The 23,816-nt window shown below is 42.6% G+C and overlaps 1 long non-coding RNA gene across 2 annotated transcripts; it reads right to left on the reverse strand.

Moving 5' to 3' along the window:
* Positions 1–426: 426 nt before the first annotated feature.
* Positions 427–20,239, reverse strand: LOC123727779 (uncharacterized). Of its 2 annotated transcripts, XR_006759657.2 has the most exons (3): positions 19,554–20,234; positions 17,861–18,001; positions 427–1,324 (listed from the first exon to the last, which is right to left on the reverse strand). It is a non-coding gene; the product is annotated as an uncharacterized LOC123727779 (long non-coding RNA). The 2 variants fall into 2 exon arrangements; XR_014380837.1 differs by lacking the exon at positions 17,861–18,001 and having other exon boundaries at positions 19,554–20,239.
* Positions 20,240–23,816: the final 3,577 nt, after the last annotated feature.

Consider the following 23,816-nt stretch of genomic DNA (forward strand, 5'->3'; position numbering starts at 1 on the left):
GAGCACTAATTTCTACAGAAAACCATACATAATGTTTAATTGACCCAGGCTAGACTGGTCTGGGAACTGTGAGTGATAATTAAAACCCCTAAAAGCCTCTGAAATGAGCTGCTACTGAAAAACAAAGGTAACAGGATTGTGGTTCTAAGTTCCCATTAGTGTTGCACTTATAAAGTAAGCCTTTAATCATGTTATATTGTCTCTGGGAGACTTAGAAAAATGGCTAAGTGTACTTTGTGCTAGCTAGCATGAATAGCATGTCCAGAAACACAATGTGTGATTCAATACATATTATTGAATCAAATAATGGATTATTATATCCTCCTGAGACCTGAAAAAAAAAAAGTTTGGGATTTTGTATTTGTTTTTATATAACGTAAGTGTTTGGGGTGAACAAAATAAGTTACCAAGATTGTTTAAAAAAAATATATTGTTATTTATCTTTTATTAAAAGTGCACCATTTTCCTCTGTAGTGGTCATTAGGACGAAAATGTGAAAGAAAAAAAATACATTAGTCAATGGGTACAGTAAGTGAAAAAAATTGTTACGGCATCCGGGTGTCCACTACAGAGGACATTTCTTGATAGTTATTATTTAATGTGAAAACATTATTACACAGTCTTGACGACTTAACTATTCCTGAGACATTCACTTACTAGAAAACATTTGAATATCACACTCAGAAAAATGATCATTCATAATTACACACACTTCTTCACTGCTAATTTTGACGGCAGCCATTTTATAAAGAACCAGGAATCAAATCAAATGTATTTATATAGCCCTTCTTACATCAGCTGATATCTCAAAGTGCTGTACAGAAACCCAGCCTAAAACCCCAAACAGAAAGCAATGCAGGTGTAGAAGCACGGTGGCTAGGAAAAACTCCCTAGAAAGGCCAAAACCTAGGAAGAAACCTAGAGAGGAACCAGGCTATGAGGGGTGGCCAGTCCTCTTCTGGCTGTGCCGGGTGGAGATTATAACAGAACATGGCCAAGATGTTCAAATGTTCATAAATGACCAGCATGGTCAAATAATAATAATCACAGTAGTTGTCGAGGGTGCAACAAGTCAGCACCTCAAGAGTAAATGTCAGTTGGCTTTTCATAGCCGATCATTCAGAGTATCTCTACCGCTACTTCTGTCTTTAGAGAGTTGAAAACAGCAGGTCTGGGACAGGTAGCACGTCCGGTGAACAGGTCCGGGTTACATAGCCGCAGGCAGAACAATTGAAACTGGAGCAGCAGCACGGCCAGGTGGACTGGGGACAGCAAGGAGTCATCATGCCAGGTAGTCCTGAGGCATGGTCCTAGGGCTCAGGTCCTCAGAGAGAGAGAAAGAAAGAGAGAATTAGAGAGAGCATACTTAAATTCACACAGGACACCAGATAAGATAGGAGAAATACTCCAGATATAACAGACTGACCCTAGCCCCCCGACACAAACTACTGCAGCATAAATTCTGGAGGCTGAGACAGGAGGGGTCAGTAGACACTGTGGCCCCATCCGATGATACCCCCGGACAGGGCCAAACAGGAAGGATATAACCCCACCCACTTTGCCAAAGCACAGCCCCCACACCACTAGAGGGATATCTTCAACCACCAACTTACCATCCTGAGACAAGGCCGAGTATAGCCCACAAAGATCTCCGCCACGGCACAACCCAAGGGGGGGCGCCAACCCAGACAGGAAGACCACGTTAGTGACTCAACCCACTCAAGTGACGCACCACTCCTAGGGACGGCATGGAAGAGCACCAATAAGCCAGTGACTCAGCCCCTGTAATAGGGTTAGAGGCAGAGAATCCCAGTGGAGAAAGGAAGAAAAAGTTGTCAAGGTCATACCCCCCACACGTGATACTGTATCATTGAAAAGCCCAGAATGTCCTCTCAAAGGGACAACAAGACTTAATACAGTGGATGGTATGGCCTCAGTGATATTGACCAAGAATTGATGTTCACTAGAGAGGACAAAAATGAATTGCTGGGTCTCAGGAAGATATGGAACCTTGTTCATGAATACACAATGAGCAAAGTGATATAGAAAACTCAAGACACAGAGCAAAATATGTAGGTAGGATCAAAGGACATGTTCTGTTGAGTTGTAGAGATACATTTAAAGGGATGACTAGGCTAGGGTAGACTGCAGAGTCTGCTGCCCTAGTGTTGCTGCTGGTCTGAATAAGGGTTCTGTTACAACCGCTCCTCTAAATATATGTTTACTCAAGTGGTCACATGGCCAAATCTGAAGAGAAAATCCCTCAGGACCAGGAGTACGGTGTCCATATTAGGACTCCTACTTCAAGCGTTAATGACACCAAGTCCAAACTGCCAGCGACTCTGACCCAACTTCCATGGATGTGTGACTGTCTTATTATGGACACTGTATAGAAAATTATTATTTCACATATACAGATACAAAACAAAAAACAGACAAAACTGAACAAATCAGCTGCTATTGTCACGATCTTCATAAAGGACAGACCAAGGCGCAGCATGAGTTGAGTTCCACATCTTTATTTAAAGGGAAACTTAAACAAAAACAATAAACAAACAACGAAACGTGAACTACGTGGTGCTGAATGCACTCACACAAAACAATATCCCACAAACACAGGTGGGAAAAAGGGCTACCTAAATATGATCCCCAATTAGAGGTAACGATAAACAGCTGCCTCTAATTGGGAACCAAACAAACCACCAACATACAAATATGAATACTAGATAACCCCCCCCTAGTCACACCCTGACCTTAACCACCATAGAGAATTCAGAGGGCTCTCTATGGTCAGGGCGTGACACCTATGTATACTATGTGAGATTGCCTACGATGCTAGAAAGAGAAGCATGGCTTTATGGGAATTATAGTTTGATAAAACAGTTCCATTAAACAATGACAGTTCTAAAAACACATTTCTCACAATACCACCCAGGTTAGGAGAAAAAAATATAAAACGGGGCAAATCATAGCTCATATTTGACTGCTGCTGCTACTGTTGCTGCTGTCTGACTTCAGTTAGTCTCAGCACAGATGACATGATAAATCAAGATGGCTGTCTGTGAGACAGTAGAGACAGTCAAAGTAACTCGACATTATAGTATATCCCTGGAGCATATATCAAGCAGCAACTCTGATAGCCAGGGTAGATTTTCCACAGTGGTGCCCGCCACACACACAAACAGACACACACACAGTCATGCATGCACACACACACACGTAAATAAAAAAGGGACAGGGTTAGTAGGGCTTGGTTATACAAGCTCTGCTGCTCGAGCCCATATAAGGAAGACTAGTGATGTCCCAAATGGAACACACAGACACAGGGCTGTGCTGGCAGGGGGCTGAGATACTTTATGAGCACCTTATTGAAGTTGAATAGATGCAGGTTGAAGCAATTCATTTAAATGTGTTATTTTCTAGAATGTCATGTAGCCTACACTCATTAATGCATTAGGCATATTGATCGTCTTTCTGTGGTGTATGATCATTTTAACAATAGATAGAAATCACACCGCCATTTCCCGGTTGCTAAACTTTTATCACGTTTTCCTAATTTCGGTTTATGTGACAAAACAAGCAAAAAGGGAGAGCAAAGGTAGAGCGGAGGTTTTCAAAGTGTGAGGCAGGCCTTCTAGTGGTCAGCTGTTTGTTCATCCGCAGCCGCCCACAATTATTAATAACCCTGCCGCAACCGCTCGACTATACGTGATAAAGTAAAAATCTGAGGCCTGTACTCAAACCTAATACGCAAATATAGAAAATACGCGCTACAGTCGGGTCCCAAATTATTGACACCCTTGATAAAGACCAACAATGACTGTATAAAATAAATAATTCCAATACTGAGCTCCAGAATATTGTATGCAAAAAAGTGGGAAATTATATTATTTTACACTAATACAATTGCTCAGAGAAAAGATTTTGGTTGAACAAAAAATTAAAAATACATTTCAAAAAGGTAGGGGTCAAAATGAATGACACCCCTAAAGATTCTTATAAATAAAGTAGTCAAGTTTAGTATTTGGTTCCATATTCCTAGCACACAATGACTACATCGAGCCTGTGACTCTACAAACTTGTTGAATGCATTTGCAGTTAGTTTTGGTTGTGTTTCAGATCATTTTGTGCCCAATAGAAATTAATGGTAAATAATGTATTATGTCATTTTGAGTCACTTTAATTATAAATAAGAATAGCATATGTTTCTAAACACTTCCACATTAATGTGGATGCTACCATGATTACGGATAATCCAGAATTAATTATGAATAATGATGAGTGACAAAGATAGAGGGTGAAAATTATACCCCCAAAACATGCTAACCTCCACTACTATTGGTAGTGGTGAGAGGTTAGCATGTCTTAGGCCTACATTTCTGCTTATGTTTCCGACATTTTGGCAGGCTATTTGTTAGTCAACATCTCTATAATTAGATAAAGTACCAGTCAAAAGTTTGGATATGTCTACTCATTCAAGGGTTTTTCTTTATTTGTACTATTTTCTACATTGTAGAATAATAGTGAAGACATCAAACTATGAAATAACACATATGGAATCATGTAGTAACCAAAAAAGTGTAAAACAAATCAAAATATGCTTTGTATTTGAGATTCGTAAAAGTAGCCACCCTTTGCCTTGATGACAACTTTGCATACACTTGGCATTCTCTCAACCAGCCCAATGCGGTAGTCACCTGGAATGCATTTCAATTAACATGTGTGCCTTGTTAAAAGTTAATTTGTGGAATTTCTTTCCTTCTTAATGTGTTTGAGCCAATCAGTTGTGTTGTGACAAGGTAGGGGTGGTATACAGAAGATAGCCCTATTTGGTAAAAGACCAAGTCCATATTATGGCAAGAAAATCTCAAATAAGCAAAGAGAAATGACAGTCCATCATTACTTTAAGACATGAAGGTCAGTCAATGCATAAAATGCAGTCACAAAAACCATCAAGCGCTATGATCAAGCTGGCTCTCATGAGGACTGCCACAGGAAAGGAAGACCCAGAGTTACCTCGGCTGCAGAGGATATGTTCATTAGAGTTACCAGCCTGAGAAATTGCAGCCCAAATAAATGCTTCACAGAGTTCAAGTAACAGACACATCTCAACATCAACTGTTCAGAGGAGACTGCGTGAATCATGGTCGAATTTCTGCAAAGAAACCACTACTACAGGACACCAATAAGAAGAAGAGACTTGCTTGGGCCAAGAAACACAAGCAATGGACATTAGATCGGTGGAAATCTGTCATTTGGTCTGATGAGTCCAAATTTTAGATTTTTGGTTCCAACCGCCGTGTCTTTGTGAGATGCAGAGTAGGTGAACGGATGATCTCCGCATATGTGGTTCCCATTGTGAAGCACAGAGGAGGACGTGTGAAGGTGTGGGATCTTTGCTGGTGACACTGTCTGTGATTTATTTAGAATTCAAGGCATACTTAACCAGCATGGCTACCACAGCATTCTGCAGCGATACGCCATCCCATCTAGTTTGCGCTTAGTGGGACTATCGTTTGTTTTTCATCAGGACAATGACCCAAAACACACCTCCAGCCTGTGTAAGGGCTATCTGACCAACAAGGAGAGTGATGGAGTGCTGCATCAGATTACCTGGCCTCCACAATCACCTGGCCTCAACTCAATTGAGATGGTATGGGACGAGTTGCACCGCAGAGTGAAGGTGAAGCAGCCAGCAAGTGCTCAGCATATGTGCGAACTCCTTCAAGACTATTGGAAAAACATTCCAGGTGAAGCTGGTTGAGAGAATGCCAAGGGTGTGCAAAGCATGGCTACTTTGAAGAAATAAAAAATACATTTAGATTTGTTTATCACTTTTTTGGTTACTGCATGATTCCATATGTGTTATTTCATAGTTGATGTCTTCACTATTATTCTACAATGTAGAAAATATAAAAAGTTAAGAATAACACTTGAATGAGTAGGTGTGTCCACACTTTTGACTGGTGCTGTACATGCATCTGCCTACTTGTTTCCCTAATAAATAAAGTAAATAAACTCTTGCTCACCAGAATGTCATAAATCAATACAATGAATGCTTCAATCTAGTTGACATCGATAAAGGTCTCTCTTTCATCTCTGCTTCTCTTGGTTAGCAAAGACATTTGGGGACTGCGGAGAAAATGCTATAAAAATGCTAAAATGTCCTAACGACATCAGTTTAACCTGTGGTAAGGAAATTAAAAGCTGTGAAAACTACCCAACATATTTTCAATAAGATTTCAGTTTGGCTTAGATGCATATATTATGTGGATGAAATAGGCTACTGTCAGCTCTTATGATGCTGATAAAGAAAGCACCGTTACAGACAGTCAATAACCGCATTCATTCTCTCAAGATGCTGAAAGAAAGAAATCATATATATAAGAAATTATTATATTACATTTTACTGCAAGAAATGCTTAATGCTGCAGGAGTTAATATTATATTAGCCAGCTATGTGAAAGGTTATAGACCTACAGTCAGTGTCCAGATTCCATTAACCCATCTGAACAGATGCCTACATTTCCCTCAATGTGCCATTTTGATGTCCCCATCTTGTGACTGTGGAATTTGTATAGCACCTTACAATCATCACACATAACATAGCCGGCACCGCTATTATCCTCTTTTACCACTTCAACACATCTTTCCCGAACATTAGGCTACTGTTCTGTAAAGTTCCCATTTTAGGATTTATTCTACCGCCGGCCACCCACCCACCCGCCCTTCACCCACACAATATTTCATGACCCTAAACTCGCCCGCCCCGCAGATATAATCGTGGGGACTGTGGGTTAAGAGTCAACCTGCCTGTCACTAACGCCTTCCCAGGGGGCCCCCCAGAGAGTTTCAAGGGAGGCATGAAAGGAATGCCAAGTCAAACTCTATTCTGTACTCTAATAGTTCATAAATGAAAGGCCTGTGTTTTGCTACAATCACGTGGACATTTATAAAGAGGGGTATTCCACATTTGTTTCTCAACTCCTAAAATTGCCTCCATGGCATCCTTTTTTAAATGCAACTATAATTGGATTTTCTAGCATGGTTTAGCCTCAGTGCTCAATAGAGCTGATAAAAGGGCAGTTGCATTTTAAAAAAGGGCAAAGATATACTTTGTAATAGAAACAAATATTTTATAAGTCACTTGAATGTTTAAGTTGTGTTTATGCCCAAATGTGGAGCATGATAATAATGCCTTAAAAAATTATTTTACAAACTAAATGGAATATATTCATCTTTAAAAAGGTCCAATGCACACATTTTCTCTCAACATCAAATCATTTCCAGGTAACAATTAAGTACCTTACAGTGATTATTTTCTCCAATTAAAATTGTAACAAATAAGCATAAATAGCTTCTTAGAAAAAGCCATTTCTCAAGCAATCATTTTGCTAGGAATGTCTGGGAGTGGTCTGAGTGAGGGACATAATTGGAGGAGCCTAATGGGAGGGACATGTAATCTGAAAACTAGCTGTTATTGGCAGAGAGGTTTGAAACTATTTGTTATTGGTCTATTCATTTTGGTTACCAGGCAGACCAAAACTCCACCCATGCTAAATGAGCTGAAATTTCAGGTCTTTTCAAACATCTCTTCCGCTAAAATGGTATTATGCTAATTTTCACCATTTCGAATATTATTCCAACCTCATATTGTGAAAACAACTCAGGAAATCACATTTTTGACTACACTGACCCTTTAAATATACAGTGGCTTGCGAAAGTATTCACCCCCATTGGCATTTTTCCTATTTTGTTGCCTTACAACCTGGAATTAAAATATACTTTTTGGGGGTTTGTATCATTTGATTTACACAACATGCCTACCGTTTTGTAGATGCAAAATATTTGAAAATTTGAGCGTGCGTAACTATTCATCACCCCAAAGTCAGTACTTTAAAGAGCCACCTTTTGCAGCAATTACAGCTGCAAATCTCTTGGGGTATGGCTCTATAAGCTTGGCACATCTAGCCACTGGGATTTCTGCCCATTCTTCAAGGCAAAACTGCTCATGCTCCTTCAAGTTTGATAGGTTCCGCTGGTGTACAGCAATCTTTAAGTCATACCACAGGATGCGCAATTGGATTGAGGTCTGGGTTTGACTAGGCCATTCCAAGATGTTTAAATGTTTTGCCTTAAACCACTCAAGTGTTGCTTTAGCAGTATGTTTAGGGTCATTGTCCTGCTGAAAGGTGAACCTCCGTCCCAGTCTCAAATCTCTGGAAGACAAACAGGTTTCCCTCAAGAATTTCCCAGTATTTAGCGCCATCCATCATTCCTTCAATTCTGACCAGTTTCCCAGTCCCTGTCGATAAAAAACATCCCCACAGCATGATGCTGCACCACCATGCTGCACTGTGGGGATGGTGCTCTCGGGGTGATGAGAGGTGATACTCCAATCTCCGCTCCGGAGCTTTGCAGCTCCTTCAGGGTTATGTTTGGTCTCTTTGTTGCCTCTCTGATTAATGCCCTCCTTGCCTGGTCCATGAGTTTTTGTTGGTGGCCCTCTCTTGGCAGGTTTATTGTGGTGCCATGTTCTTTACATTTTTTAATAATGGATTTAAATGGTGCTCCGTGGGATGTTCAAAGTTTCGGATATTTGTTTATAACCCAACCCTGATCTGTACTTCTCCACAACTTTGTCCCTGACCTGTTTGGAGAGCTCCTTGGTCTTCATGGTGTTACTTGCTTGTGTATATATACTGAGATCATGTGACAGATCATGTGACAGATCATGTGACACTTAAATAAAGTCCACCTGTGTGCAATCTAACTAATAATGTGACTTCTAAAGGTAATTGGTTGCACCAGATCTTATTCAAGGGCTTCATAGCAAAGGGGGTGAATACATATGCACTCACCACTTTTCCATTGACATTTTTTTTCCCATTTCACTTCACCAATTTTGACTATGAATCCTTTTGCAAGGCACTGTATTCCATTCAGCATGGCTGTCTTTAGGTTTTCTGAAGGGAGGCCCTATGTCTCAGACTTTGAAAACACTTAGTGTAGAGAATCATTGTACAATCTTAACAGCTGTGAAATACAGTATATTTTTATTGATAAAATTATAGTATTTCCAGCTGTTTGAAACTGGTTTACAAAACCGAAAGTAAAAAGATGCAAAAGCTAATCATAACGTGAAGTATAGAAATAGTGCACATAGAACTGATCTACCGCTTATCAGACTTGCTTTCAATGAGAATGACAGATCGATAACTCACATTTTGATGTGAATTTGGTTGAATAGCCCACAAAATTGCCTACTGGACCTTTAACAGTTCCTTGGACCTGTTTTTTTTAAACGTTTTTTAAAATTTCCATCAGATGTGTCCAGCATTCCTGAATTTGTCATAACCCATCATCAATTGAAAGGCACAATAGCCATTGAAGTAGCATGATAAGTTCAATGTGTCCCATGACCAACCATTGCTCATTGACTAAGAGTTGATTGTAAAGTGGGTGGAGAGGTGGAGCCGGGAATGCTCTCCCAGTCTTTCCTGACCTCTGAGTCATCATCCCAGGATGAAAGGGTAGGATCCGGCCACTCACAAAAGCTGCTGACAGTATAACTCACTTCCAGGTAGGGAGGGGTGTGGACAACATCCACTGGGACACAGGGCTTATACCAAGACAGACCTTTATGGTGACCACAGTCGGGAAAACAGGTGGCCATGGACACCTTCCTCCAACCCCTAACCACTAGAGTTGAGTCAACCACATCATGACATCCACCACACATTTCTAACACGTTAGTTCAGCCTACTATGATGAAATGTAACATCTACATTTAGATTTTGCCCCCTTAAGCGTCTGTTTGACAGAGGCAGTCACATATGTGGAATTAGTTCCACATCTGAAAAAAGGATCTCTATCGCCATCAATCAGCTCCAACATTAGCCTTATCAGCAATGTGTTTTGATCGCCCGCTTTAGCCTAACTCCACAAGGCTATGGCATACGGCTGACATTACCTGCCAGGGGCCAAACCGCACAAATACCTTTCATGCAGTGATACTGTTAAAGCATGGGTGTTAAACGATGTCAGACCCAGCTCTAAATATCAGCCCTGCTATTGTGCTGCAGCTGCTCTGCTCAGCACAGCGTGGTGAAGGCCCGGTTATCCACATTCAAGCAGGTGTGTGTGGGGAAAGGGACCACCTACAGAACAGTCCTCTACAGCTGTGAGAAGAACGAGCTCTGTGAAGAGGCTCTGTTGTTGCCGTCCCCTCTCAGTCTCTCATAACAAAGTACAGGTGTAGTGAGTCTAAACGAGATAGCTAGCGGTGGCCCCCAGCCAGCACCTCTCTCACTCTCCTTGTCTCTCTCTCTCTCCCCATCTTTGGAGGGCTGCCAAAAGGTACATGAATAATGAACATATTATGTTCTCCATATATTCTCCTGGGACTAAACACCTCCCTCTGCAACTGGATCCTGAATTTCCTGACGGGCCACCCCCAGGTGGTACAGGTAGGCAACAACACATCTGCCACGCTGATCCTCAACACGGGGGTCCCTCAAGGGTGCGTGCTCAGTCCCCTCCTGTACTCTCTGTTCTCCAACGACTGCGTGGCCAAGCACGACTCCAACACCATCATTAATTAAGTTTGCTAACAACATAACGGTGGTAGGCCTGATCACCGACAACGATGAGACAGACTATAAAGAGGAGATCAGAGACTTGACAGTGTGGTGCTAGGAAAACAACCTCTCCCTCAATGTGAGCAAGACAAAGGAGATGGTTGGGGACTACAGAAAAAGCAGGGCCCCATTCACATCGACGGGGCTGTAGTGGAGCGGGTTGAGAGTTCCAAGTTCCTTGGTATCCACATCACCAACAAACTATCATGGTCCAAACACACCAATAAAGTCGTCAAGAGTACACAACAACATATTTTCCCCCTCATGAGACTGAAAAGATTTGGCCTTGGTACAGATCATCAAAAAGTTCTACAGCTGCACCATCGAGAGCATCCTGACCGGTTGCATCACTGCCTGGTATGGCAACTGCACGGCATCCGACCGAAAGGTGCTACAGAGGGTAGTGCTTACAGCCCAGTACATCACTGGGGACAAGCTTCCCGCTGTTTATTATCTATGCATAGTCACTTTACTCCTACTTACATGTATAAATTACCTTGACTTCTGTACCCCCGCACATTGACTCGGTACCGGTACCCCCTGTATATAGCCTCATTATTATTATTGTGATACTTTATTTCTAAATGTTTTACTTTTGTTCATTTAGTAAATATTTTCTTAACTCTATTTTCTTAAAACTGCGTTGTTGGTTATGGGCTTGTAAGTAAGCATTTCACGGTAAGGTCTACAACTGTTGTATTTGGCCCATGTGACAAATGCAATTTGATTTGATATACATATTCTCTTCTTGTAATTCAAAAAGTAGATTATGCTGTCCGATAGAATAGTTAGAGGTCAGATTCTCAGATTCTTCTGTTATGAATTAGCTATCTCACAGAGGTTTTCATGATAGTGTCAGTGGTATTCCATTTGCTGATACACAGCACATTTATATCAGTCTAGTTATTACAACACATATCTTCTTCACAGGGACTGACTTAGAGGATTTTGCTCTATTCTGAAATCCACACTAGCAAACCACGTGGTGTGAAGTGGTGTGAAGTGACATGCCAGTATGGATATTGGAACGTAGCCAATATCTACACAATTAATTTGATTTGTTCAAGTCAGTTGGTTCTATACAGATCCATGCCCGTAGCTCTACTGACCTCGCCTGACCTGCCTATGGAAAACATGGCTCTTTCACACTTTCACAAAAGAGCTGTTAGTGTTCAGATCTCTTCTGCTTGGCTAGTCTGTTATTGTTCCACCCTGGCGTTGTTGCACTGCATTAACACCCATTGGTATTGAACCTGTAATCGATGGGACCAAGATCACTTAGCGAAGCATGACGCAATAGTTATACACGTTATACACGTTGACATGCACTTGCTTACTAATGTTTGTCAATGGCCCATAGTTAGTCATGTTTGTCAATGGGCCATGCTCAGTCATGTTTGTCAATGGGCCATGCTCAGTCATGTTTGTCAATGGGCCATGCTTAGTCATGTTTGTCAATGGGCCATGCTTAGTCATGTTTGTCAATGGGCCATGCTTAGTCATGTTTGTCAATGGGCCATGCTTAGTCATGTTTGTCAATGGGCCATGCTTAGTCATGTTTGTCAATGGGCCATGCTTAGTCATGTTTGTCAATGGGCCATGCTTAGTCATGTTTGTCAATGGCCCATGCTTAGTCATGTTTGTCAATGGGCCATGCTTAGTAATGTTTGTCAATGGCCCATGCTTAGTCATGTTTGTTAATGGGCCATGCTTAGTCATGTCAATGCCTGAGTTTCCCTGTCTTATATCTTATCTACATTTTTTAACAAAGTCAGTCATGGCTGTAAGATAACAAACCTGAATCAAGACTAATTGCATCTCATTTAGAGGTGATAAAGCCATTTGATCCCCCTTAGATCCCCAATTTAGATCCCCCTTATTGCCCTGAAGTCATTTGAGTTCCACAGTGAGGGGTCCATCTCTTTAAAACACACCGGGAGGTGACAGACAGGCACAGATGGATGCACCCTTCAATGGTTTCTTTTCCTCCTTCATCCTCCTGAGGACAATGACAGCTGGCCTTCGTGATGGGGACAATGAAGAAGAGGGGATCCCCAACAGAGAGAGAGAGAGAGAGGGCAAGGCTGTTCCCGTTCTTCCCCAATCCAACATTGGGTTTCTTTAGAAAGGGACTGTCCTCAGGGAGGCTAGGGTTAAACTCTTCAGTGAGGGACCATGGGTTAATCCCTCTCCTCCATTCTCTACGGCATTGGGATTAACTAGCCTAGCATCCACACACCACAGTCACACCTTTGGTTGGAGTTAGAGTAGAGCTCCCATTACTGCTGCCACGCACAGCCAGGCAGCGATCTGTTGACACGGCATACGGCCCTTTCAGCAGTCCATGTTCCCTCACTGAAGATTTTGAAAATGGTTTTTAAGGCCTTTTATTTCTGACCCAACAGACTGATCTCTTGGAATGGTCTCTTGCTGCATTTTGTTCCCTTTCGGTTTGGCCATTATTGAACAAACAAAAAAAACAATTGATCCATTTTCAAACCAATATCGTAACAGATATACAAACAAATGCATCAATAGAGCTTGTGCTTCAGGGCTCACCACTGAGTGCAGCGTTCAGTCTGATTTAACCAGGAGAGCAGTATCACTAGAGTGCAACATTCAGACTGGTTAAACTAGACTACCAGTATCACCATTGATAGGGCATTCAGTGTGGTGGTTTAACCAGGCTAGCAGTGCTAACCCTATCTCATATAATGGGGTTTTGTTTGCCACCGCTGAGCAGAGCGTCAGTCTAGTATATAAATATTTAATTTCCTCAGCCGCCAATAATCCTCACGCTCCTCCCTGCCAACACACACACACACACACACACACACACACACACACACACACACACACACCACACACACACACACACACACACACACACACACACACACACACACACACGCTCTTCCCTGCCAACACAGAACCCACTGTGGGCAGCTGGATAGTACATCAGAAGAAATATAGTGGGTGGTTGTCTGCCTTTTGTTTCAGCTGTGATGATGGTCGTGACAGGGGGCTCGTGAGTTAGGCCTAAACCCCAGCCACAACCCCAGACTTGGGAAGGGTACATTGGGGAGCCAATGTTCTAGTCAGGTGGGGATGAAAGCAACGTGTCACTCATAAGAGGAACTATGAACATTCAGGGTGTAGGCCTAGTTGCGTTTCAGGCAAGCTAGTCGTGTTCACAGCACCAGCGACACAACTTCACGTGTTTGTCATTGGCTTGGCTAATTGTTTGGGTCGTGCCCTGATACAGTTGCCTGGTTTCAGATCTTGCTCTTAAAATGGAAACTGAAATCAAAAAGAGTTGCTGGAAACAGTAATGGCAAGTCTCATCTTTATGATCTAGAGATGTCTGAATGTTAGCGTTCATCTTTATTGATGTAGGTGATTATACTTAGAGAAATATGAGAAAAGAGGGCAAAGTAAGGAATTCCTTGATACATTTTCCTAAAACAGTGGTATGAATGGTATTCCTTTACTTAGTGCAGTCAGATAGGACTTCATATGAATATTTGTAAGCATATGCAGGCCTTTTAACTGTTGCTCATCAAAGAGAACCCAAATAGAAGTTTGTTGTTGTGAAAGACTACACATTTTCACTTTCTAAAATCACTCAACACAGAGTGGAAAATTATTAACATTCTTGAACTTTGGAGGGAAAATTGTGAGCTGATTGCTTATACATTTACACTACAATATTTCAAACAGAATACGAGTGTTTATTGGCTTAAGTAAGTAAGATTCTGGTATGTAGTGTAAGTGGAAACAGGTGTGTGTTCAGTGCTCTTGTGGTGGGTTACAGTACAGTATAGACACACTACTACAGTATCTGTTTGTCTGTAGATACACCCACTATATATCTTCCAGGATGTGTGTGCAAGGAGTTGGTTATTTCCTGCAAGTAAATCATGTTCTCTGTGACACAATGTCATACAATGAACATATTGAAGATGTTCCACAACAGGGATCAGCAACTAGATTCAGATGCGGGTTTATATTTTTTTTGGTGCTCAGAAAACATGGGGGGCCAAATAAAACCACCCGCGGGCCGCCAGTTGGGGAACCATGTTCTACAATATCGCAGTTTGCTGAACTGAGCAGGGGAAATGGATAGAAAGAGAAAAAGGAACATGTTTTTCACTATCACTAGGAAGATTGAGTTTTGTGCACGTGTTGGGTGGACTGTTAAGACCACATATGCCAGACAGAGACACAGTGGTGACACAGAATGTGTGGGCATATTTGTGTGACACAGAGTCATAAATTGACTCACACCACCGTCTATCATAATGGAGGCCTCTGTGCGTGTGTGGAGGCCTCTGTGCGTTTGCGTGCACGCACATACACATGCTCAATTTATTTCAAACTAAATTATTCCTATTAGCTGTATATATAGCAGCTTTTTAAAATTTGTTTCACAAATACAGGCAACACTTCATGAAAACTTTCAATCGCAAGAAGCAGCTTGGTGTTCAGCTGAATCAATGAGGGGCTCCCGAGTGGCGTGGTGATCTAAGGCACTGCATCGCAGTGCTAGAGGCGTCACTTCAGAACCGGGTTCGATCCTGGGCTGGATCACAACCGGCCGTGATCGGTTGTCCCATCGGCGGGGCACAATTGGTCCAGCATCGTCCGGGTTAGGGAAGGGTTTGGTCGGTGGGGCTTTACTTGGCTCATTGCTCTTTAGGGACTCCTTGTGGCGGCCCAGGCCAGGCGCCTGCATTCTGACCTCGGTCGTCAGTTGAACAGTGTTTCCTCCGACACATTGGTGCGGCTGGCTTTCTGGTTAAATGGGCAGGTGTTAAGAAGCGTGGTTTGGCGGGTCATGTTTCGGAGGACGCATGACTCGACCTTCGCCTCCCGGGCCCGTTGGGGAGTTTCAGAGATGAGACAAGATCGAAATTGGGGAGAAAAAGGCATTGTGTGCAATGACAGTTGGACAACCTAATAAAATGTTTGATTTTAAAATGCCATCCAATATTAGCCTATTTAAAGTTCACATCAAAGCACCTTACTTCCTATTATTACCACATTACACAATGTGGCTGTATGTTTCGACCTACTTTGTGTAGTTCTGTTGGTTCAGATAGCCTTCAGCTATAGCAGAGCTGGAGGGCTGTTGCTCATCAGAGCTTGTGGACAGAAAAAGCCTTTCTGTGAAAGATGGAATTTGTGTCTCGTCTTTGAAAAGCAGACAAGTGTAAACAAAGCTCACAAATAAACAGTTAGTTCTATATCATCTGTCCATGACTGTACTACAGGTTTTCCCAAACTCGGTCCTGGGGCCCCCCCTGGGTGGATGTTTTTTTTGCCCTAGCACTACACAGCTGTTGCAAATAATCAAAGCTTAATTATGAGTTGGTTATTTGAATCAGCTGTGTAGTGCTCGGGCAAAAAACTAAACGTGGACTGAGGACCGAGTTTGGGAAACCCTGCTGTACTAAAGCAACCTAATGTAAAGTGTTGCCAAGAACCTCAATGAAGGCCAGTTTTTCGCTTCAAATACCTTTCTTTCTACATCACCTTGACATGCCTCTTGGTATCTAGCAGTGGAATTTTTGGGATGGCTGGGGCAGCTTGTGCATTTTATTCTCTCCAGATTGTCTTAGATCTTCCTCTAATCCCACAAAGATAAGATGTGTCTTCTAATCTTCTAATAAATGGAACAGCTCAATCCTCCCCAAAGGAACAACTGTATTGTATAATGTGTTAGTGCTGCAGTGAACATCAGTCATCAGAGATCATCGCTAAGTCTGCATGACAGCCAACATCTGCACAGACACAGAGCCAGGTCTCTCAGCCTAGGCTGAGGTAAACCTAAATGCCCGTGTTATGTCCAACTTAAAAGAGCAAGATATATATATATATATATATATATATATATATATATATATATACACACACACACACACACACACACACACACACACACACACACACACACACACACACACACACACACACACACACACACACACACAAAGACCTTCTGAAACCAGAGCCTTGTTTATTAGCTAGCGGATTAAGATATTGCTGGGTTAAGAACAACTTTGATCATGACTCCTGCCTCTTGGAACACCACAAAGGGCTTGAGTCTAAGGCTGTAAGCCAAGGCAACAATTACCAGCCAGGTGAGAGCAAGGAAGGAGTGTCATTAGCCTGAGAGGTGCTGCCCACTGCCCTCGTTCCAGACTCCCCTGTCGGGACGGGCCAGCCGATAACATCTCCCCTCCAACAGTGTAGTCACACTAGGCCAAGGGCATAGTGGCAGCTCACTCCTGCCTCATCCCAGGCCAGGTCACACACCTGCCCCCCACATTCTCCTCAGTTCTCCCTAGCCTGGTCCCAGATCTATTTCTGCAGTCTTGCCAATTCCTATGTTCACTGTCACAGAAGACAGCACAAACAGATCTCGGATTTGTCTTATTTTCATCCCGGGCCAGCAACATGTTACGGGAGATCAGCCATCCACAGGAAGTGGCCAGGGTGGGCCTTGCTAAGTGGGCGGCTTTAGACCTTTAAACCTCTGGGTGGCTGCTTGGCCCAGAGAGAAAGAACATTTAGATCTGCCCTGGTAAATGTGGAGATGTGATTGTATCTCAAAGGGTTTGGCATGCTCCACTCTGCTCCCCTCTGTTCTGCTCTCAAAGGGCTATTTTCAGCTTTTTACCCTAGGCACATTCTTGTCAACTAACAGATAGGTTGAATTGTGGATTAAAATATGGAGCTTTTAAGCATTTAAATGCAGGGCTTAAGGTTGTAAGGACATCACCTAACCAATTGATCATAATTGGGATACATTGAATTCTTGTCAAACTGATTTGTTGAATTAAAATGACATAATTAGCCAGCTGGGTTAAGAACAACTTTGATCATCATTGCTCTGTCTTGGACTACCACAAAATGATTTGCTGACTTTAAGCAAATCCACTTGATAACAGAAATATACTGTAGGACAGAAAGTTCACGGAAAGACATCAACATAATCTTGCAACTCTTGATTTAGAATAAGTAGGAGGATGAAAATGGAGTTTGGGCTGGGTGTTCATATTAACCAAACAATATTTCAAATAATGGCTTACTATGAATTATATGGAATGTGATAATAACTGTATGATGATGATTTTTCCAGGGACTGTTCTTTTAAATCTCTCTGAAATGTAGTCTGTCTGAAGCATAGGCTAATTATACTGCCATCCTCCTCCTACCTTCATTCCTGGATGGTGTACCCACATGTAGTTTATCATACATGTAGGTGCTGTTAGATTACTTGGCATCTCCCTTAGGTAAGCCCCACACCCTGGGCCTAGAGTTGTAGTCTCCACACCCTCACACATCTTCTGGAAGATCTGCGTCGAGGATCATACATCACCATGATTTGAAATAAACTCCGCTAATGTTGGCCTAAAGGTTAAGAAGCATTTTGCATCTGAAACTGATACCATAAAGTTAAAAAAAAAACGACTAACCCTACAGTGCCTTGCAAATGTATTCACCCCCTTGGCGTTTTTCCTATTTTGTTGCATTACAACCTGTAATTTAAATTGATTTTTATTTGGATTTCAGGGCATTAATCAAAGAGGCAACAAAGAGACCAAAGACAACCCTGAAGGAGCTGCAAAGCTCCACAGCGGAGATGGGAGTATCTCTCCATAGGACCACTTTAAGCCGTACACTCCACAGAGCTGGGCTTTACGGAAGAGTTGCCAGAAAAAAGCCATTGCTTTAAGAAAAAAATAACGAAACACGTTTGGTGTTCGCCAAAAGGCATGTGGGAGACTCCCCAAACATATGGAAGAAGGTACTCTGGTCAGATGATACTAAAATTGAGCTTTTTGGCCATCAAGATAAACGCTATGTCTGGCGCAAACCCAACACCGCTCATCACCCCGAGAACACCGGTGAAGCATGGTGGTGGCAGCATCATGCTTTAGGGATGTTTTGCCATCGGCAGGGACTGGGAAACTGGTCAGAATTGAAGGATGGCGCTAAATACTGGGAAATTCTTGAGGGAAACCTGAAATTTGTGACTGGGACGGAGGTTCACCTTCCAGCAGGACAATGACCCTAGGCATACTGCTAAAGCAACACTCGAGTGGTTTAATGGGACACATATGCTAAAATGACAAAAACTTTTTTTTTAAATGTCTTGGAATGGCCTAGTCAAAGCCCAGACCTCAGTCCAATTGAGAATCTGCAGTATGACTTAAATATTGCTGTACACCAGCAGAACCCATCCAACTTGAAGGATACTAGAGCAGTTTTGCCTTGAAGAATGGGCAAAAATCCCAGTGGCTATATGTGCCAAGCTTATAGAGACATACCCCGAGACTTGCAGCTGTAATTGCTGCAAAAGGTGGCTCTACAAAGTATTGACTTTGAGGGGTGAATAGTTATGTTTTTTGTGTTATTTCTTGTTTGTTTCACAATAAAAAATATTTTGCATCTTCAAAGTGGTAGGCATGTTGTGTAAATCAACTGATACAACCCTCCCCCCCAAAAAAACTATGTTAATTCCAGGTTGTAAGACAATAAAATAGGAAAAATGCCAAGGGGGGTGAATACTTTCACAAGCCACGGTAACCCTAACACTAATCCGAATCCTTATCCAAACTCTAAAGTTAATAACGTGTGACCTAAGAAAAGAAAGCAAGAACTGAAACCCCAAGTCAACTGAACTGAAACATTGTTTGTAGAGTTTTTTGAATAGTTGCGGTGATGAAATATGGTATGTTCAATGAACTACCAACCTCTCTCAAATGGAACCGATTACATAATTACTTTGCATGCTGTAATTACATACAATGACAACTTGAGTCATGAACTATACATACCTTGAGATTTGTACAAACCATGTTAGGAAAAACCTGGCAAAGTCAGCATCGTTCTAGGTTGACTTACTTGGGTTGACTCAGAGTTCTCCATCTCCAGTGGTAATCTAGAGCATGACAGTCCAAATTAAAGCATGAAATCTGTCAGGCTTGACCTCTGAGCCTGACCAATCCTTGATGCACCCTTAACCCTGGTCCTTGACTTAGCTAGGCTTACAGACCTGGCTCCTGTTCATAAGGGCACACAATGGAAAACATTTTTAAACATTTCGCAACAGAAAACTAAAATGTGCGTTTCTTATTGGACATGTTGGGTAATAGTCCCTCCCTGTTTTTGGGTAATTTTCTTCTGTTTGGTGCCTAGTGAACACTATCCGATATCTGCTAGGTCAGGGCTAGGTAAATGCACTTGTTAACAGGAAAGTAGAGTGGATTGCAGGGCGAAGGTTTTGTCCATAGTGAGATAACATTTGGAACTGATTAGAGAGAAGGTCAGGTGATGTCAATGTATTACAGTTCATCTTGTTCACCAACCTCAGTTTGAACCCATACACATATTTAACAGATTATATTGCGGGTGTAGCGAAATGCTTGTGTTCCTAGCTCCAACAGTGCAGTAGTATTCACAACAATACACAAATCTAAAAGAATGGAATTAAGAAATATATAAATATTAGAATGAGCAATGTCGGCGTGGCATTGACTAGAATACAGTATATATACATATGATGAGTAAAGGAGTATATAAACATTATTAAAGTGACTAGTGTTCCATTATTAAAGTGGCCAGTGATTCCACGTCTATGTATGTAGGACAGCAGCCTCTAAGGTGCAGGGTTGAGTAACCGGGTGGTAGCCGGCTAGAGATGGCTATTTAACGGTCTAATGGCCTTGAGATAGAAACTGTTTTTCAGTCTCTCAGTCCAAGCGTTGATGCACCTGTACTGACCTTGCCTTCTGGATGATAGCGGGGTGAACAGGCCGTGGCTCGGGTGGTTGATGTCCTTGATGATGTTTTGGACTTCCTGTGACATTGGGTGCTGCAGGTGTCCTGGAGGGCAGGCAGTGTGCCCCCGGTGATGCATTGGGCCGAAAAGTACAGTGGGAGTGAAAATGTTCAAGTCAGAGAATTCTTACTGTTCGTAATTACCTTTCTACAAATAGACTGCCCTGGTCCCAGATCTGTTTGTGCTATAGGCTATAGCCAACTCGTATGGCCGTTGTCATGTCAAACATGAGATTTGAGAGATTTGGGACCAAGCTGGTTTGGTTTTATGAAAAGAGGAGTGGATTTGATCACACATCTGGATAAGTTTTATCAAGCTCGTCACACTCTGGGATCTCTGTGAAAATCTGAGATTTTTCCAATGATTTGCCTATCAACTTGTGTTCAGAAAAGTATACTTGTTAGGTGCTGGATGTACTGAAGACTAGGGGTGTTTGTGGCAGCTTCTAGGTGTAGTGCCCTCAAACAGAACTCTGGACCTCGAAGCCAGTTCCACTGCTTTTTTTCAGTGTTCCCCCCTAATCACGGACCAATTTAGACCTGGGACACCAGACACCAGGTGAGTGCAGTTAAGTATCAACAAGAAAAGAAAACAAGCAGGCTCCAGACCTCGTAGGATAAGAGTTGAATACCCCTGGTGCAGCAACATTCAACTGAAATGCACTGAACAAACGCACTGAAATGCACTGATACCGATCCAACATCACCCTCCAGTTATAGATCTGTCCTGTCAGATCATATAAATCATTGCTTCGCCCAATAGAAATGACACTTTTTGTCAAGACAATAAACACCAGAAACATAATCAACAACATCCCTTTGTCCCCGCTCTGCTAAAACACCACATAGTTACTCACTACTTGATATGTTTTCCACTCCATTTGCTTTACAATACCATGTCCAGCTGCCCTATAAGATATATTCAGGATCCTACGTATGGCAGACTATCTCCTGTGTTATAAAACAAATATGTCACATTGAATGACATATAGCTACTATGGTTAAATGTCAACATACTGACATATTTCTAACGAGATGGGCTTATGTCTATGTATGGATATTTATTCAGCTCATCAACAACAGGAAGCATTTCTACTACACAACAGAACTACTGTACCGTGGTCTCAGTAGTCTGTATACTCAAAGTTAGTTCACACAGCAAGAAAAAGTGAGATGAGAGGGATAGGAAATATGCACAAAAAAATCTGTTCTATTTTTGCCATACTTTCCCAAAGAGATTCACCACAGAAGCTGACAGATTCTGATGAAATTGAAAGTAAATAAAGACAGTCCTCATTGACAATCGGATCATCGCAGCCCATAATGCTGCTGTAAACAGCTTGCAGGAGTTAAGAGTTGCCGGGGACCGGGGAGCATTGGAATTTGTGCTGGAGATATCTAAACATGAGAAATGACACATTGTGTCTCTACAGAATAGCACACAAAGAAGACAGACTAAATCAAATCTGTCAAGACAGTTCCTCAGGCTGGGGTATCAGCTCATACTGTATCCAAGTGTGGCAAACCTCTTCAAGGTTAGGAGCGTTTGTCACAAATTAAGTGGGAAACTGTCACCAAAATCTCCCCAGAATGAGAGTTCTTTCGAACAGGACAGTACCTGTGTGTTTGTTTCTCCGTCCTGGTCCACCCAGGCCACAGGCAAGGTCAAGGATAGCTGGGTTTGGTACACGAATCGGGTTCTCGGTAGGTCCAGGTCCAAACGCCAACAGGTAAGTCCAAAACAGTCCAGCTCATACACTGTAAATCCAGTCAATATACACTGCTCAAAAAAATAAAGGGAACACTTAAACAACACAATGTAACTCCAAGTCAATCACACTTCTGTGAAATCAAACTGTCCACTTAGGAAGCAACACTGATTGACAATAAATTTCACATGCTGTTGTGCAAATGGAATAGACAACAGGTGGAAATTATAGGCAATTAGCAAGACACCCCCAATAAAGGAGTGGGTCTGCAGGTGGGGACCACAGACCAATTCTCAGTTCCTATGCTTCCTGGCTGATGTTTTGGTCACTTTTGAATGCTGGCGGTGCTTTCACTCTAGTGGTAGCATGAGACAGAGTCTACAACCCACACAAGTGGCTCAGGTAGTGCAGCTCATCCAGGATGGCACATCAATGCGAGCTGTGGCAAGAAGGTTTGCTGTGTCTGTCAGCGTAGTGTCCAGAGCATGGAGGCGCTACCAGTAGACAGGCCAGTACACCAGGAGATGTGGAGGAGGCCGTAGGAGGGCAACAACCCAGCAGCAGGACCGCTACCTCCGCCTTTGTGCAAGGAGGAGCAGGAGAAGCATTGACAGAGCCCTGCAAAATGACCTCCAGCAGGCCACAAATGTGCATGTGTCTGCTCAAACGGTCAGAAACAGACTCCATGAGGGTGGTATGAGGGCCCGACATCCACAGGTGGGGGTTGTGCTTGCAGCCCAACACCGTGCAGGACGTTTGGCATTTGTCAGAGAACACCAAGATTGGCAAATTCGCCACTGGCGCCCTGTGCTCTTCACAGATGAAGCAGGTTCACACTGAGCACATGTGACAGACGTGACAGAGTCTGGAGACGCCGTGGAGAACGTTCTGCTGCCTGCAACATCCTCCAGCATGACCGGTTTGGCGGTGGGTCAGTCATGGTGTGGGGTGGCATTTCTTTGGGGGGCCGCACAGCACTCCATGTGCTCGCCAGAGGTAGCCTGACTGCCATTAGGTACCGAGATGAGATCCTCAGACCCCTTGTGAGACCATATGCTGGTGCGGTTAGCCCTGGGTTCCTCCTAATGCAAGACAATCCTAGACCTTATGTGGCTGGAGTGTGTCAGCAGTTCCTGCAAGAGGAAGGCATTGATGCTATGGACTGGCCCGCCCGTTCCCCAGACCTGAATCCAATTGAGCACATCTGGGACATCATGTCTCGCTCCATCCACCAACGCCACGTTGCACCACAGACTGTCCAGGAGACTGTCATCAGGAGCATGCCCAGGCGTTGTAGAGAGGTCATACAGGCACGTGGAGGCCACACATACTACTGAGCCTCATTTTGACTTGTTTTAAGGACATTACATCAAAGTTGGATCAGCCTGTAGTGTGGTTTTCCACTTTAATTTTGAGTGTGACTCCAAATCCAGACCTCCATGGGTTGATAAATTGGATTTCCATTGATTATTTTTGTGTGATTTTGTTGTCAGCACATTCAACTATGTAAAGAAAAAAGTATTTAATAACATTATTTCTTTCATTCAGATCTAGGATGTGTTGTTTAAGTGTTCCCTTTATTTTTTTAGCAGTATATATTGTCTCTTTCCCTATGGTT

This window comes from Salmo salar, chromosome 16 (genome assembly GCF_965601325.2).
Source record: "Salmo salar chromosome 16, fSalSal1, whole genome shotgun sequence".
In the NCBI taxonomy this organism is placed as follows: Eukaryota; Metazoa; Chordata; class Actinopteri; order Salmoniformes; family Salmonidae; genus Salmo; species Salmo salar.